Source organism: Bombina bombina, chromosome 3 (genome assembly GCF_027579735.1).
Source record: "Bombina bombina isolate aBomBom1 chromosome 3, aBomBom1.pri, whole genome shotgun sequence".
In the NCBI taxonomy this organism is placed as follows: domain Eukaryota; kingdom Metazoa; phylum Chordata; class Amphibia; order Anura; family Bombinatoridae; genus Bombina; species Bombina bombina.
In genome coordinates this window covers 237,355,183-237,371,539 of record NC_069501.1, presented here as the reverse complement: position 1 = coordinate 237,371,539, position 16,357 = coordinate 237,355,183, and the positions used below count along the sequence as shown (strand labels likewise).

The window sequence follows — 16,357 nt, the reverse complement described above, 5'->3', positions numbered from 1 at the left end:
CAATCCCTGTGCCTTCCTGGCACCCCAAAAAGCTCCCCATCCGGATAGACTTGCATCCGTAGTCACAATCTACCAGGATGGACTTAAGTAGCATGTCTCTCGGGACACAGAATCTGGGCAGAGCCACCAAGAGAGTGATTCTCTCGATCGGCTGTCTAATACAATCTGTTGAGACGAATCTGAATCATCGCCGTTCCACTGCCTCAGCATGCACAGTTGTAAAGGTCTGAGACAGAATCTGGCAGGACACCATGAGACTAATCACCTCCATACACTGAGCCACAGAGGGAGTCAAGGAGGTCCGGAAGGCAATGTCTCTGGTCTGTTAGAAATATCCTCATGGATATGGAGTCTATTATAGTACCCAGGAATTCCACCCTGGTACTTGGGATAAGAGAACTCTTTTCCAAGTTTATTTTCCATCCATGTGATCGAAGAAGACTGAGAAGGGACTCTGATAATTCTTCCGCAAGACGAAAGGATAGTGCTTGCACCAGAATATCATCCAAGTATGGGGCTACTGCAATACCCTGAGTTCTGGCAATGGCTAGAAGAGCCCCCAGAACCTTTGTAAAGATTCTTAGAGCAAAAGCTAGACCAAAGGGAAGGACGGACAATGAACTGGAAGTGCTGGTCCAGGAATGCATTGCAAACCTCAGGAACTGAAAGTGTTCCCTGTGGATTGGAACATGAAGGTAAGCATCCTTCAGATATATAATGGTCATAAACTGGCCTTCCTGAATTAAAGGAAGGATGGACCTTATCGTCTCGATCTTGAAGGAAGGGACACTGAGAAATTAGTTTAAGCACTTTAGGTCCAGAATTGGGCAGAAAGTTCCCTCCTTCTTTAGGACCACGAATAGGTTTGAATAAAACCCCAAACCTCTTTCTTCGATAGCCACTGGGACAACAACTCCTGAGGAGGAAAGATCCCGAATGCACCATAGAAAGGCATCCCTCTTTTCTGGTCAGGTAGACAGATTAGAGAGAAGGAATCTGCCTCTTGGCGGATGAGACTTGAAGCATATCTTGTATCCCCGAGATACCACCTCCAGGACCCACGGATCCTGTACGTCCTTGAACCAGGCATCTGAAAAAAGAGACAGTCTGCCCCCTACATGATCCGATCCCGGATCGGGGGCCGCCCCTTCATGCCGATTTGTTTTTGGCGGGCTTCTTATTCTGCTTAGATTTATTCCAGGACTGAGCCAGATTCCATGTACTCTTGAGTTGCTCGAGCTTGGAGGAGGATTGTAGTCATTGGGATTTGTCACAACGAAAAGGAACAAAAATTTGAAGATTGTCATCCCTTAGACTTGTTCTTCTTATCTTTCAGTAGGAAGGCACCCTTGCCTCCGGTAACCGTAGAAATAATGGAGCCCAGGCCTGGACCAAAAAAAAAAATCTTTCCCTTGAAGGGAAGAGAAAATAGTTTGGACTTAGAAGTCATATCCGCAGACCAACAGTTCAACCAGAGCGCCCGGCGAGCAAGGACCGCAAAGCCAGAGGCCTTTGCATTTAGGCAAATTTGCATATTTGCATCAGAGGTAAAAGAATTAGCAATTCTCAGAGCTTTAATTCGGTCTTGAATATTCTCGAGGGGAGACTCCACTTCAATGAGTTCCGACAAAGAGTCACACCAGTAGGTAGCTGCTCCAGCCGCTGGTTGAAACAAAACATCTTTCTCAGAAAGGTTTCCATTTTCTTATCCTTCTGCTCTTTGAACGGAGAACTATCCTCAAGAGGTATAGTAGTATGTTTAGCAAGCATAGAGATAGCACCATCCACCTTAGGAATGGAGCCCCACAAATCCAGTTGAGAGTCCGGGACTGTTCGCCATCTTAACCGGCACAGGAAAAGTCAAAGGAACTTTCCTGTCTTCGTAAACTCTGTCTAATTTAGGTATCATAGGTTCTTCAGGCAGCACGGCCTCTGGAACTTCTAACGTAGACAGTACCTCTTTTAATAAAAAACTCAAGTGCTCAATTTTAAATCTAAAGGACAGTTTATCCGCAGCAGGAGGTTTAGACGCTAAGGACTCCGACCCAAAAATTTCACCCTCTGAAGCTACAGAGGTTAACTCATCATCGGATAACTGGAACATAATAGCTAAATCCAATAAATATTTAGATGAGAGCTATGTTTAACCTTTTAGGAGAGCTATGTTTAACCTTTCTCTTGCTTTTGTTAAAATGTGGTAATGCACTGTGGCCGCAGACACCGCCGTTTGTAACTGCGCAACAAAGTCCACAGGAAGAAGGCTAAGATGTGCTACGGGGAACTGTTGAGTGGATAATGTAGCAAGGGTAGCAATCTCACGAGACGCTGAGTCCTGAGAGCTAGACGGCTCAGAGGGACTAAGAGCCTTAGCAGGCTTGTCTCCCTTCTTAGACTTTATAACGGTGTTAAGGCATGTGGAACATAGAGTGGGCGGGAAAACTACGGCCTCCTCACAATATAAACAGGTATGATTTAGTACAGAAGGAGTACCTTCTAACATGTCAGAGTCCTCCATAGCTCAGGTTATACCAACAGGAGGACACAAATAAAAAGTTTTTTATTATAGAAAACTGCACCTTTATACTCACCACCTCCTAGACCCAGTCAGTTAACAGAGTAAACGCTCTCCTCAGGTTCAAGTCTCATCAGGAATGGAGGAAATAAACAAAGACCACACCCGGTCACATGGAGTGCAATACAGTACTTCCCTGTTATTACAAGTACAGCAAGTAATAGGAGCTGTGCAACACTTTCCAAAATGAAAGTGAAACTTAAAAATGAAACCATTTGTTCCAGCCAAAAACACACAGTCTATCAGCCCAGGAAAAAAATCACACAAAGCAGCATGTAAATAATTAATACACTGATTAATTAACTCCAACTGTTCAACAAACTCCCTTCAGAGGATATTAACCCTGGATCCTACCAAGGTATAAAGGAGCCACACTGTGACCCTGTTATAGTGTTTTATGTGTAAAAATTGAAATGATCTTACCTCCAGGATCCATGATGTGGAACAGAACACACCCTCTCAAGTGCGACAGTCTTATAGCAGCGCTCCTGACATGGATTTGAGAGAGAGAAAGCAGGCAGTGAAACTTGTCAACACTAATTGCTTAGGAGCTGTTAGCAGTAGTCTGGATGGTTTTGCAGAAAAACTTTCCCTGCATCTCCAGACTCTAACTTTCATCAATACTCTGAGAGGTTGACATGACTACTTAAAACTCCAGTTCTATCTCAAAGGGCAGATACCATTTTTCAGGGCTCTCCGAATCTTCTGCCAACTCCTAACGTCACGAAAGGCCAAGAATCACTGGGGTAATGAGGAAGTGGGAGGGATATTTAAGCCTTTGGCTGGGGTGTCTTTCCCTCCTCCTGGTGGCCAGGTGTTGTATTTCCCAACAGTAAGGAATGAAGCCATGGACTCTCCCTATCTTAGGATGGAAATAGCAGCTACTCACTAGATACTGAAGCTTTACCTCTTCATGCAATCTTGGAGCTCAAGAATTCCCACATACTGTGACAGAACCAGTGAGCATTTACATATCAATCATGTTGTCAAATTTTTGATAACTGTATAAAGTGCTTCAGGTTCGGGTGCATATTACAAATCAGGAGCTGTACATTTTTGCAGTAGCTGCATTGCTCTATATTATGGAGTGATTTTTAAAATATATTTTGTGTAACTGTAAAACTATTTAACAAATATAAAAATATAAAGTTCACATGATGTATCATGAAAAAAGAGGCCAATATTACTGATCTTTGAGTGTGCACTGCTTCTGTCACAAGCTGTGGGAATACCTGAGCTCCAAGATGGCAGCCCCCAGCACAATGAGGTGAAGCTTCAGCATCTGGCAACTTAAAGCTATTAAATCAGGAAAACTGATTTGAAAAGAGCTGCAGGAACAGGATGAAATAGTAGTTGTGCACAGCAGTTTAATGTCCCTTTAAGGCAAACTAAATGCAAATTGAGCACAAAGCATTGCAATTGATGCTATTAGAAGACATTAAACATATTTCTATAATACATATGAAAAACCACTATTGGGAAACTTTTTTTTCATTAAAAATTCACATCAAAGCTGACTGTTTTGAAACTTACAGGAAGTGCATGCCTAAACACAGATGGAACATAGAACTGAAGGGCACTGGCTGATGAGGAAGGATCCCACAGCTGTGTTGGTGGGTAGTGACATAGCCACAAGGTTTATTTTTCAGATTACATATTCAAATGCCCTTTTTTATAGCCAAGATAAGTTAAAGTAATGTAAAGTTGAATGAATAAGCGCCCGGTTATTAAAAATAATATTAAAAACAGGGGCACTTTCATTCATTAAACTTACATTAAAGAGTTTTTTTTAAATACTTATGTTTTTCTTTAGGAAAGCCAGACTGGTAATCCTCTGCCTGCAGCTCCTGTGTACTTAGAATATCGATGACGAAACCGGCTTCCTCCAATCGTTGCGTGGTCTCACGAGATGAACGCTTCAGGGTGCAAGCCATGATTGGAGGAAGCCGGTTTTGTCATTGCTGAGGTAAGTTACAGAGGAGCTGCGGGTGGAGGATCGCAGGTCTGGGTTTCCTAAAGAAAAACAGAATTTATGCTTACCTGATAAATTACTTTCTCCAACGGTGTGTCCGGTCCACGGCGTCATCCTTACTTGTGGGAATATCTCTTCCCCAACAGGAAATGGCAAAGAGTCCCAGCAAAGCTGGCCATATAGTCCCTCCTAGGCTCCGCCCACCCCAGTCAGTCGGACAGGAGGAAAAAAATAGGAGAAACCATAGGGTGCCGTGGTGACTGTAGTTAGAGAAAATAATTCATCAAACCTGATTAAAAAACCAGGGCGGGCCGTGGACCGGACACACCGTTGGAGAAAGTAATTTATCAGGTAAGCATAAATTCTGTTTTCTCCAACATTGATGTGTCCGGTCCACGGCGTCATCCTTACTTGTGGGAACCAATACCAAAGCTTTAGGACACGGATGAAGGGAGGGAGCAAATCAGGTTACCTAAACGGAAGGCACCACGGCTTGCAAAACCTTTCTCCCAAAAATAGCCTCCGAAGAAGCAAAAGTATCAAATTTGTAAAATTTGGCAAAAGTGTGCAGTGAAGACCAAGTCGCTGCCTTACATATCTGATCAACAGAAGCCTCGTTCTTGAAGGCCCATGTGGAAGCCACAGCCCTAGTGGAGTGAGCTATGATTCTTTCAGGAGGCTGCCGTCCGGCAGTCTCATAAGCCAATCTGATGATGCTTTTAAGCCAAAAGGAAAGAGAGGTAGAAGTTGCTTTTTGACCTCTCCTTTTACCAGAATAGACGACAAACCGAGAAGATGTTTGTCTGAACTCTTTTGTAGCTTCTAAGTAGAATTTTAGAGCAGGGACTACATCTAAATTGTGTAGCAAACGTTCCTTCTTTGAAACTGGATTCGGACACAAAGAAGGTACAACTATCTCCTGGTTAATATTTTTGTTGGAAACAACCTTTGGAAGAAAACCAGGCTTAGTACGCAAAACAACCTTATCTGAATGGAACACCAGATAGGGCGGAGTACACTGCAGAGCAGATAACTCAGAAACTCTTCTAGCAGAAGAAATAGCAACCAAAAACAAAACTTTCCAAGATAACAACTTAATATCTATGGAATGTAAAGGTTCAAACGGAACCCCTTGAAGAACTGAAAGAACTAGATTTAAACTCCAGGGAGGAGTCAAAGGTCTATAAACAGGCTTGAACCAGAGCCTGAACAAATGCTTGAACATCTGGCACAGCTGCCAGTCGTTTGTGTAGTAAGACAGATAAGGCAGAAATCTGTCCCTTTAGAGAACTCGCAGATAATCCTTTATCCAAAGCTTCTTGTAGAAAGGAAAGGATCTTAGGAATCTTTATCTTATTCCATGGGAATCCCTTGGATTCACACCAGAAGATATATCTTTTCCATATTTTATGGTAAATTTTTCTAGTTACCGGTTATCTGGCTTGAACCAGAGTATCTATCACAGAATCTGAAAATCCACGCTTTGATAGAATCAAGCGTTCAATCTCCAAGCCGTCAGCTGGAGGGAGACCAGATTTGGATGTTCGAATGGACCCTGTACAAGAAGGTCCTGTCTCAAAGGTAGCTTCCATGGTGGAGCCGATGACATATTCATCAGGTCTGCATACCAAGTCCTGCGTGGCCACGCAGGAGCTATCAAGATCACCGAGGCCCTCTCCTGCTTGATCCTGGCTACCAGCCTGGGAATGAGAGGAAACGGTGGAAACACATAAGCTAGGTTGAAGGTCCAAGGCGCTACTAGTGCATCCACTAGAGTCGCCTTGGGATCCCTGGATCTGGACCCGTAGCAAGGAACCTTGAAGTTCTGACAAGACGCCATCAGATCCATGTCTGGAATGCCCCATAATTGGGTCAACTGGGCAAATATCTCGTTCCCACTCCCCCGGATGGAAAGTCTGACGACTCAGATAATCCGCCTCCCAGTTTTCCACTCCTGGGATGTGGATCGCAGATAGGTGACAGGAGTGATCCTCCGCCCATTGCATTATTTTGGTCACTTCTTTCATCGCCAGGGAACTCCTTGTTCGCGCAAAAGTTACTATGTCCATTGCTGCAACCATCAACCCTACTACTTCCATGCACTGAGCTATGGAAGGACGTGGAACTGAATGAAGAACTTGACAAGCGCTTAGAAGTTTTGACTTTCTGACATCTGTCAGAAAAAAAATTAAAAAAAATAAAAAAAATAAATAAATAAATAAAAAAAATCCTCAGAAAAATCCTAATTTCTAAAGAATCTATTATTGTTCCCAAGAAGGAACTCTTGTCGACGGAGACAGAGAACTTTTTTCTATGTTCACCTTCCATCCGTGAGATCTGAGAAAGGCCAGAACGATGTCTGTATGAGCCTTTGCCTTTGAAAGGGACGACGCTTGTATTAGAATGTCGTCCAAGTATGGTACTACTGCAATACCCCTCTGTCTTAGAACCGCTAGAAGGGACCCGAGTACCTTTGTGAAAATCCTTGGAGCAGTGGCTAACCCGAATGGGAGGGCCACAAACTGGTAATGTTTGTCCAGAAAGGCGAACCTTAGGAACTGATGATGTTCTTTGTGGATAGGAATATGTAGGTACGCATCCTTTAGATCCACGGTAGTCATAAATTGACCTTCCTGGATTGTAGGTAGAATCGTTCGAATGGTTTCCATTTTGAACGATGGTACTCTGAGAAATTTGTTTAGGATTTTTAAATCCAGAATTGGTCTGAAGGTTCCCTCTTTTTTGGGAACTACGAACAGATTTGAGTAAAATCCCATTCCTTGTTCCGCCATTGGAACTGGGTGTATCACTCCCATCTTTAACAGGTCTTCTACACAATGTAAGAATGCCTGTCTCTTTATTTGGTTTGAGGATAAGTGAGATATGTGAAACCTTCCCCTTGGGGGTAGTTCCTTGAATTCCAGAAGATAACCCTGAGAAACTATTTCTAGCGTCCAGGGATCCTGAACATCTCTTGCCCAAGCCTGAGCAAAGAGAGAGAGTCTGCCCCCCACTAGATCCGGTCCCGGATCGGGGGCTACTCCTTCATGCTGTTTTGTTAGCAGCAGGTTTCTTGGCCTGCTTAACCTTGTTCCAGCCTTGCATTGGTTTCCAGGCTGGTTTGGTCTGTGAAGCATTACCCTCTTGCTTAGAGGATGCAGAATTAGAGGCCGGTCCGTTCCTGAAATTACGAAAGGAACGAAAATTAGACTTATTCTTGGCTTTGAAAGGCCTATCTTGTGGGAGGGCGTGGCCCTTTCCCCCAGTAATGTCTGAGATAATCTCTTTCAATTCTGGACTAAAGAGAGTTTTACCCTTGAAGGGGATATTAAGCAATTTTGTCTTGGATGATACATCCGCTGACCAAGACTTTAGCCAAAGCGCTCTGCGCGCCACAATTGCAAACCCTGAATTTTTCGCCGCTAATCTAGCTAATTGCAAAGCGGCATCTAAAATAAAAGAATTAGCCAACTTAAGTGCGTGAACTCTGTCCATAACCTCCTCATATGGAGTCTCTCTACTGAGCGACATTTCTAGTTCCTCGAACCAGAACCACGCTGCTGTAGTGACAGGAACAATGCACGAAATGGGTTGCAGAAGGTAACCTTGCTGTACAAAAATCTTTTTTAGCAAACCCTCCAATTTTTTATCCATAGGATCTTTGAAAGCACAATTATCCTCGATAGGAATAGTAGTGCGCTTGTTTAGAGTAGAAACTGCCCCCTCGACCTTAGGGACTTTCTGCCATAAGTCCTTTCTGGGGTCGACCATAGGAAATAATTTCTTAAATATAGGAGGGGGGACAAAAACATAATTTATGCTTACCTGATAAATTCCTTTCTCCTGTAGTGTAGTCAGTCCACGGGTCATCATTACTTATGGGATATTAACTCCTCCCCAACAGGAAGTGCAAGAGGATCACCCAAGTAGAGCTGCTATATAGCTCCTCCCCTCTACGTCACACCCAGTCATTCGACCAGGAACCAAACGAGAAAGGAAAAACTATAGGGTGCAGTGGTGACTGGAGTATAATTAAAAAATTTAGACCTGCCTTAAAAAAAACAGGGCGGGCCGTGGACTGACTACACTACAGGAGAAAGGAATTTATCAGGTAAGCATAAATTATGTTTTCTCCTGTTAAGTGTAGTCAGTCCACGGGTCATCATTACTTATGGGATACCAATACCAAAGCTAAGTACACGGATGACGGGAGGGACAGGCAGGATCTCTATATGGAAGGAACCACTGCCTGAAGAACCTTTCTCCCAAAAACAGCCTCCGAAGAAGCAAAAGTGTCAAATTTGTAAAATTTGGAAAAAGTATGAAGAGAAGAACAAGTTGCAGCCTTGCAAATCTGTTCAACAGAGGCCTCGTTCTTAAAGGCCCACGTGGAAGCCACAGCTCTAGTAGAATGAGCTGTAATCCTTTCAGGAGGTTGCTGTCCAGCAGTCTCATAGGCTAAACGTATTATGCTACGAAGCCAAAAGGATAGAGAGGTAGCAGATGCTTTTTGACCTCTCCTCTGTCCAGAATAAACGACAAACAGGGAAGAAGTTTGTCGAAAATCTTTCATTGCCTGTAAATAAAATTTCAGGGCACGGACTACATCTAGATTGTGCAGAAGTCGTTCCTTCTTTGAAGAAGGGTTAGGACACAATGATGGAACAACAATCTCTTGATTGATATTCTTGTTAGTGACTACCTTTGGTAAGAACCCAGGTTTAGTACGCAGAACTACCTTATCTGAATGAAAAATCAGATACGGAGAATCACAATGTAAGGCTGATAATTCAGAGCTCTACGAGCCGAGGAAATAGCCATTAAAAACAGAACTTTCCAAGATAACAGCTTGATATCAATGGAGTGAAGGGGTTCAAACGGAACACCCTGTAAAACGTTAAGAACTAAGTTTAAGCTCCACGGCGGAGCAACAGATTTAAACACAGGCTTAATCCTGGCCAAAGCCTGACAAAAAGCCTGAACGTCTGGAACTTCTGACAGACGCTTGTGTAAAAGGATGGACAGAGCTGAGATCTGTCCCTTTAACGAACTAGCAGATAAACCCTTTTCTAAACCTTCTTGTAGAAAAGACAATATCCTAGGAATCCTAACCTTACTCCATGAGTAACACTTGGATTCGCACCAGTGTAAGTATTTACGCCATATCTTATGGTAAATTTTCCTGGTAACAGGTTTCCTAGCCTGTATTAAGGTATCAATTACTGGCTCTGAAAATCCACGCTTTGAAAAAATTAAGCGTTCAATTTCCATGCAGTCAGCTTCAGAGAAATTAGGTTTTGATGTTTGAAAGGACCCTGAATTAGAAGGTCCTGTCTCAGAGGCAGAGACCAAGGTGGACAAGATGACATGTCCACTAGATCTGCATACCAGGTCCTGCGTGGCCACGCAGGCGCTATTAGAATCACTGATGCTTTCTCCTGTTTGATCCTTGCAATCAAACGAGGAAGCATCGGGAAGGGTGGAAACACATAAGCCATCCTGAAGGTCCAAGGTGCTGTCAAGGCATCTATCAGGACCGCTCCCGGGTCCCTGGACCTGGACCCGTAACGAGGAAGCTTGGCGTTCCGGCGAGACGCCATGAGATCCATATCTGGTTTGCCCCAACGTCGAAGTATTTGGGCAAAGACCTCCGGATGAAGTTCCCACTCCCCCGGATGAAAAGTCTGGCGACTTAGGAAATCCGCCTCCCAGTTGTCCACTCCTGGGATGTGGATCGCTGACAGGTGGCAAGAGTGAGACTCTGCCCAGCGAATTATCTTTGATACTTCCATCATCGCTAGGGAACTTCTTGTCCCTCCCTGATGGTTGATGTAAGCCACAGTCGTGATGTTGTCCGACTGAAACCTGATAAACCTCAGAGTTGCTAACTGAGGCCAAGCCAGTAGGGCATTGAGAACTGCTCTCAATTCCAGAATGTTTATCGGAAGGAGACTCTCCTCTTGAGTCCATGATCCCTGAGCCTTCAGGGAATTCCAGACAGCGCCCCAACCTAGAAGGCTGGCGTCTGTAGTTACAATTGTCCAGTCTGGCCTGCTGAAGGGCATCCCCCTGGACAGATGTGGCCGAGAAAGCCACCATAGAAGAGAATCTCTGGTGGTCTCCTGATCCAGATTCAGCGTAGGGGACAAATCTGAGTAATCCCCATTCCACTGACTTAGCATGCACAATTGCAGCGGTCTGAGGTGCAGGCGTGCAAAAGGAACTATGTCCATTGCCGCTACCATTAAGCCGATTACCTCCATGCATTGAGCCACTGACGGGTGTTGAATGGAATGAAGGGCACGGCAAGCATTTAGAAGCTTTGTTAACCTGTCCTCTGTCAGGTAAATTTTCATTTCTACAGAATCTATAAGAGTCCCCAAGAAGGGAACTCTTGTGAGTGGTAAGAGAGAACTCTTCTCCTCGTTTACTTTCCACCCATGTGATCTCAGAAATGCCAGTACTAACTCTGTATGAGACTTGGCAGTTTGAAAGCTTGACGCTTGTATCAGAATGTCGTCTAGGTATGGAGCTACCGAAATTCCTCGCGGTCTTAGTACCGCCAGAAGAGAGCCCAGAACCTTTGTAAAGATTCTTGGAGCCGTAGCCAACCCGAAGGGAAGAGCTACAAACTGGTAATGTTTGTCTAGGAAGGCAAACCTTAGATACCGGTAATGTTCTCTGTGAATCGGTATGTGAAGGTAAGCATCCTTTAAATCCACTGTGGTCATGTACTGACCTCTTTGGATCATGGGTAAGATTGTCCGAATAGTTTCCATCTTGAATGATGGAACTCTTAGGAATTTGTTTAGGATCTTTAAATCCAATATTGGTCTGAAGGTTCCCTCTTTTTTGGGAACCACAAACAGGTTTGAGTAAAACCCTTGTCCGTGTTCCGACCGCGGAACTGGATGGATCACTCCCATTAGTAAAAACAGAATTTATGTTTACCTGATAAATTACTTTCTCCAACGGTGTGTCCGGTCCACGGCGTCATCCTTACTTGTGGGATATTCTCTTCCCCAACAGGAAATGGCAAAGAGCCCAGCAAAGCTGGTCACATGATCCCTCCTAGGCTCCGCCTACCCCAGTCATTCGACCGACGTTAAGGAGGAATATTTGCATAGGAGAAACCATATGGTACCGTGGTGACTGTAGTTAAAGAAAATAAATTATCAGACCTGATTAAAAAAACCAGGGCGGGCCGTGGACCGGACACACCGTTGGAGAAAGTAATTTATCAGGTAAACATAAATTCTGTTTTCTCCAACATAGGTGTGTCCGGTCCACGGCGTCATCCTTACTTGTGGGAACCAATGCCAAAGCTTTAGGACACGGATGAAGGGAGGGAGCAAATCAGGTCACCTAAATGGAAGGCACCACGGCTTGCAAAACCTTTCTCCCAAAAATAGCCTCAGAAGAAGCAAAAGTATCAAACTTGTAAAATTTGGTAAAAGTGTGCAGTGAAGACCAAGTCGCTGCCCTACATATCTGATCAACAGAAGCCTCGTTCTTGAAGGCCCATGTGGAAGCCACAGCCCTAGTGGAATGAGCTGTGATTCTTTCGGGAGGCTGCCGTCCGGCAGTCTCGTAAGCCAATCTGATGATGCTTTTAATCCAAAAAGAGAGAGAGGTAGAAGTTGCTTTTTGACCTCTCCTTTACCGGAATAAACAACAAACAAGGAAGATGTTTGTCTAAAATCCTTTGTAGCATCTAAATAGAATTTTAGAGCGCGAACAACATCCAAATTGTGCAACAAACGTTCCTTCTTTGAAACTGGTTTCGGACACAGAGAAGGTACGATAATCTCCTGGTTAATGTTTTTGTTAGAAACAACTTTTGGAAGAAAACCAGGTTTAGTACGTAAAACCACCTTATCTGCATGGAACACCAGATAAGGAGGAGAACACTGCAGAGCAGATAATTCTGAAACTCTTCTAGCAGAAGAAATTGCAACTAAAAACAAAACTTTCCAAGATAATAACTTAATATCAACGGAATGCAAGGGTTCAAACGGAACCCCCTGAAGAACTGAAAGAACTAAATTGAGACTCCAAGGAGGAGTCAAAGGTTTGTAAACAGGCTTAATTCTAACCAGAGCCTGAACAAAGGCTTGAACATCTGGCACAGCGGCCAGCTTTTTGTGAAGTAACACAGACAAGGCAGAAATCTGTCCCTTCAGGGAACTTGCAGATAATCCTTTTTCCAATCCTTCTTGAAGGAAGGATAGAATCCTAGGAATCTTAACCTTGTCCCAAGGGAATCCTTTAGATTCACACCAACAGATATATTTTTTCCAAATTTTGTGGTAAATCTTTCTAGTTACAGGCTTTCTGGCCTGAACAAGAGTATCGATAACAGAATCTGAGAATCCTCGCTTCGATAAGATCAAGCGTTCAATCTCCAAGCAGTCAGCTGGAGTGAAACCAGATTCGGATGTTCGAACGGACCCTGAACAAGAAGGTCTCGTCTCAAAGGTAGCTTCCAAGGAGGAGCCGATGACATATTCACCAGATCTGCGTACCAAGTCCTGCGTGGCCACGCAGGAGCTATCAAGATCACCGACGCCCTCTCCTGATTGATCCTGGCTACCAGCCTGGGGATGAGAGGAAACGGCGGGAACACATAAGCTAGTTTGAAGGTCCAAGGTGCTACTAGTGCATCCACTAGAGCCGCCTTGGGATCCCTGGATCTGGACCCGTAGCAAGGAACTTTGAAGTTCTGACGAGAGGCCATCAGATCCATGTCTGGAATGCCCCACAGCTGAGTGACTTGGGCAAAGATTTCCGGATGGAGTTCCCACTCCCCCGGATGCAATGTCTGACGACTCAGAAAATCCGCTTCCCAATTTTCCACTCCTGGGATGTGGATAGCAGACAGGTGGCAGGAGTGAGACTCCGCCCATAGAATGATTTTGGTCACTTCTTCCATCGCCAGGGAACTCCTTGTTCCCCCCTGATGGTTGATGTACGCAACAGTTGTCATGTTGTCTGATTGAAACCGTATGAACTTGGCCCTCGCTAGCTGAGGCCAAGCCTTGAGAGCATTGAATATCGCTCTCAGTTCCAGAATATTTATCGGTAGAAGAGATTCTTCCCGAGACCAAAGACCCTGAGCTTTCAGGGATCCCCAGACCGCGCCCCAGCCCATCAGACTGGCGTCGGTCGTGACAATGACCCACTCTGGTCTGCGGAATGTCATCCCTCGTGACAGGTTGTCCAGGGACAGCCACCAACAGAGTGAGTCTCTGGTCCTCTGATTTACTTGTATCTTCGGAGACAAGTCTGTATAGTCCCCATTCCACTGACTGAGCATGCACAGTTGTAATGGTCTTAGATGAATGCGTGCAAAAGGAACTATGTCCATTGCCGCTACCATCAACCCGATCACTTCCATGCACTGAGCTATGGAAGGAAGAGGAACGGAATGAAGTATCCGACAAGAGTCTAGAAGTTTTGTTTTTCTGGGCTCTGTCAGAAAAATCCTCATTTCTAAGGAGTCTATTATTGTTCCCAAGAAGGGAACCCTTGTTGACGGAGATAGAGAACTCTTTTCCACGTTCACTTTCCATCCGTGCGATCTGAGAAAGGCCAGGACAATGTCCGTGTGAGCCTTTGCTTGAGGAAGGGACGACGCTTGAATCAGAATGTCGTCCAAGTAAGGTACTACAGCAATGCCCCTTCAGCTAGAAGGGACCCTAGTACCTTTGTGAAAATCCTTGGAGCAGTGGCTAATCCGAAAGGAAGCGCCACGAACTGGTAATGTTTGTCCAGGAATGCGAACCTCAGGAACCGATGATGTTCCTTGTGGATAGGAATATGTAGATACGCATCCTTTAAATCCACCGTGGTCATGAATTGACCTTCCTGGATGGAAGGAAGAATAGTTCGAATGGTTTCCATCTTGAACGATGGAACCTTGAGAAACTTGTTTAAGATCTTGAGATCTAAGATTGGTCTGAACGTTCCCTCTTTTTTGGGAACTATAAACAGATTGGAGTAGAACCCCATCCCTTGTTCTCTTAATGGAACGGGATGAATCACTCCCATTTTTAACAGGTCTTCTACACAATGTAAGAATGCCTGTCTTTTTATGTGGTCTGAAGACAACTGAGACCTGTGGAACCTCCCCCTTGGGGGAAGTCCCTTGAATTCCAGAAGATAACCTTGGGAGACTATTTCTAGCGCCCAAGGATCCAGAACATCTCTTGCCCAAGCCTGAGCGAAGAGAGAGAGTCTGCCCCCCACCAGATCCGGTCCCGGATCGGGGGCCAACATTTCATGCTGTCTTGGTAGCAGTGGCAGGTTTCTTGGCCTGCTTTCCCTTGTTCCAGCCTTGCATTGGTCTCCAAGCTGGCTTGGCTTGAGAAGTATTACCCTCTTGCTTAGAGGACGTAGCACTTTGGGCTGGTCCGTTTCTACGAAAGGGACGAAAATTAGGTTTATTCTTTGCCTTGAAAGGCCGATCCTGAGGAAGGGCGTGGCCCTTACCCCCAGTGATATCCGAGATAATCTCTTTCAAGTCAGGGCCAAACAGCGTTTTCCCCTTGAAAGGAATGTTAAGTAACTTGTTCTTGGAAGACGCATCAGCCGACCAAGATTTCAACCAAAGCGCTCTGCGCGCCACAATAGCAAACCCAGAATTCTTAGCCGCTAACCTAGCCAATTGCAAAGTGGCGTCTAGGGTGAAAGAATTAGCCAATTTGAGAGCATTGATTCTGTCCATAATCTCCTCATAAGGAGGAGAATCACTGTCGACCGCCTTTATCAGCTCATCGAACCAGAAACATGCGGCTGTAGCGACAGGGACAATGCATGAAATTGGTTGTAGAAGGTAACCCTGCTGAACAAACATCTTTTTAAGCAAACCTTCTAATTTTTTATCCATAGGATCTTTGAAAGCACAACTATCCTCTATGGGTATAGTGGTGCGTTTGTTTAAAGTGGAAACCGCTCCCTCGACCTTGGGGACTGTCTGCCATAAGTCCTTTCTGGGGTCGACCATAGGAAACAATTTTTTAAATATGGGGGGAGGGACGAAAGGAATACCGGGCCTTTCCCATTCTTTATTAACAATGTCCGCCACCCGCTTGGGTATAGGAAAAGCTTCTGGGAGCCCCGGCACCTCTAGGAACTTGTTCATTTTACATAGTTTCTCTGGGATGACCAACTTGTCACAATCATCCAGAGTGGATAATACCTCCTTAAGCAGAATGCGGAGATGTTCCAACTTAAATTTAAATGCAATCACATCAGGTTCAGCTTGTTGAGAAATGTTCCCTGAATCAGTAATTTCTCCCTCAGACAAAACCTCCCTGGCCCCATCAGACTGAGTTAGGGGCCCTTCAGAAATATTAATATCAGCGTCGTCATGCTCTTCAGTATCTAAAACAGAGCAGTCGCGCTTACGCTGATAAGTGTTCATTTTGGCTAAAATGTTTTTGACAGAATTATCCATTACAGCCGTTAATTGTTGCATAGTAAGGAGTATTGGCGCGCTAGATGTACTAGGGGCCTCCTGAGTGGGCAAGACTCGTGTAGACGAAGGAGGGAATGATGCAGTACCATGCTTACTCCCCTCACTTGAGGAATCATCTTGGGCATCATTGTCATTGTCACATAAATCACATTTATTTAAATGAATGGGAATTCTGGCTTCCCCACATTCAGAACACAGTCTATCTGGTAGTTCAGACATGTTAAACAGGCATAAACTTGATAACAAGTACAAAAAACGTTTTAAAATAAAACCGTTACTGTCACTTTAAATTTTAAACTGAACACACTTTATTACTGCAAATGCGAAAAAACAT

General features: G+C 44.5%; 1 protein-coding gene across 3 annotated transcripts in view; it reads right to left on the bottom strand.

The window, feature by feature from the left end:
• Nucleotides 1–16,357, bottom strand: part of SMG6 (SMG6 nonsense mediated mRNA decay factor) — a 759,224-nt gene that overhangs the window by 71,511 nt on the left and 671,356 nt on the right. The window lies entirely within an intron of this gene.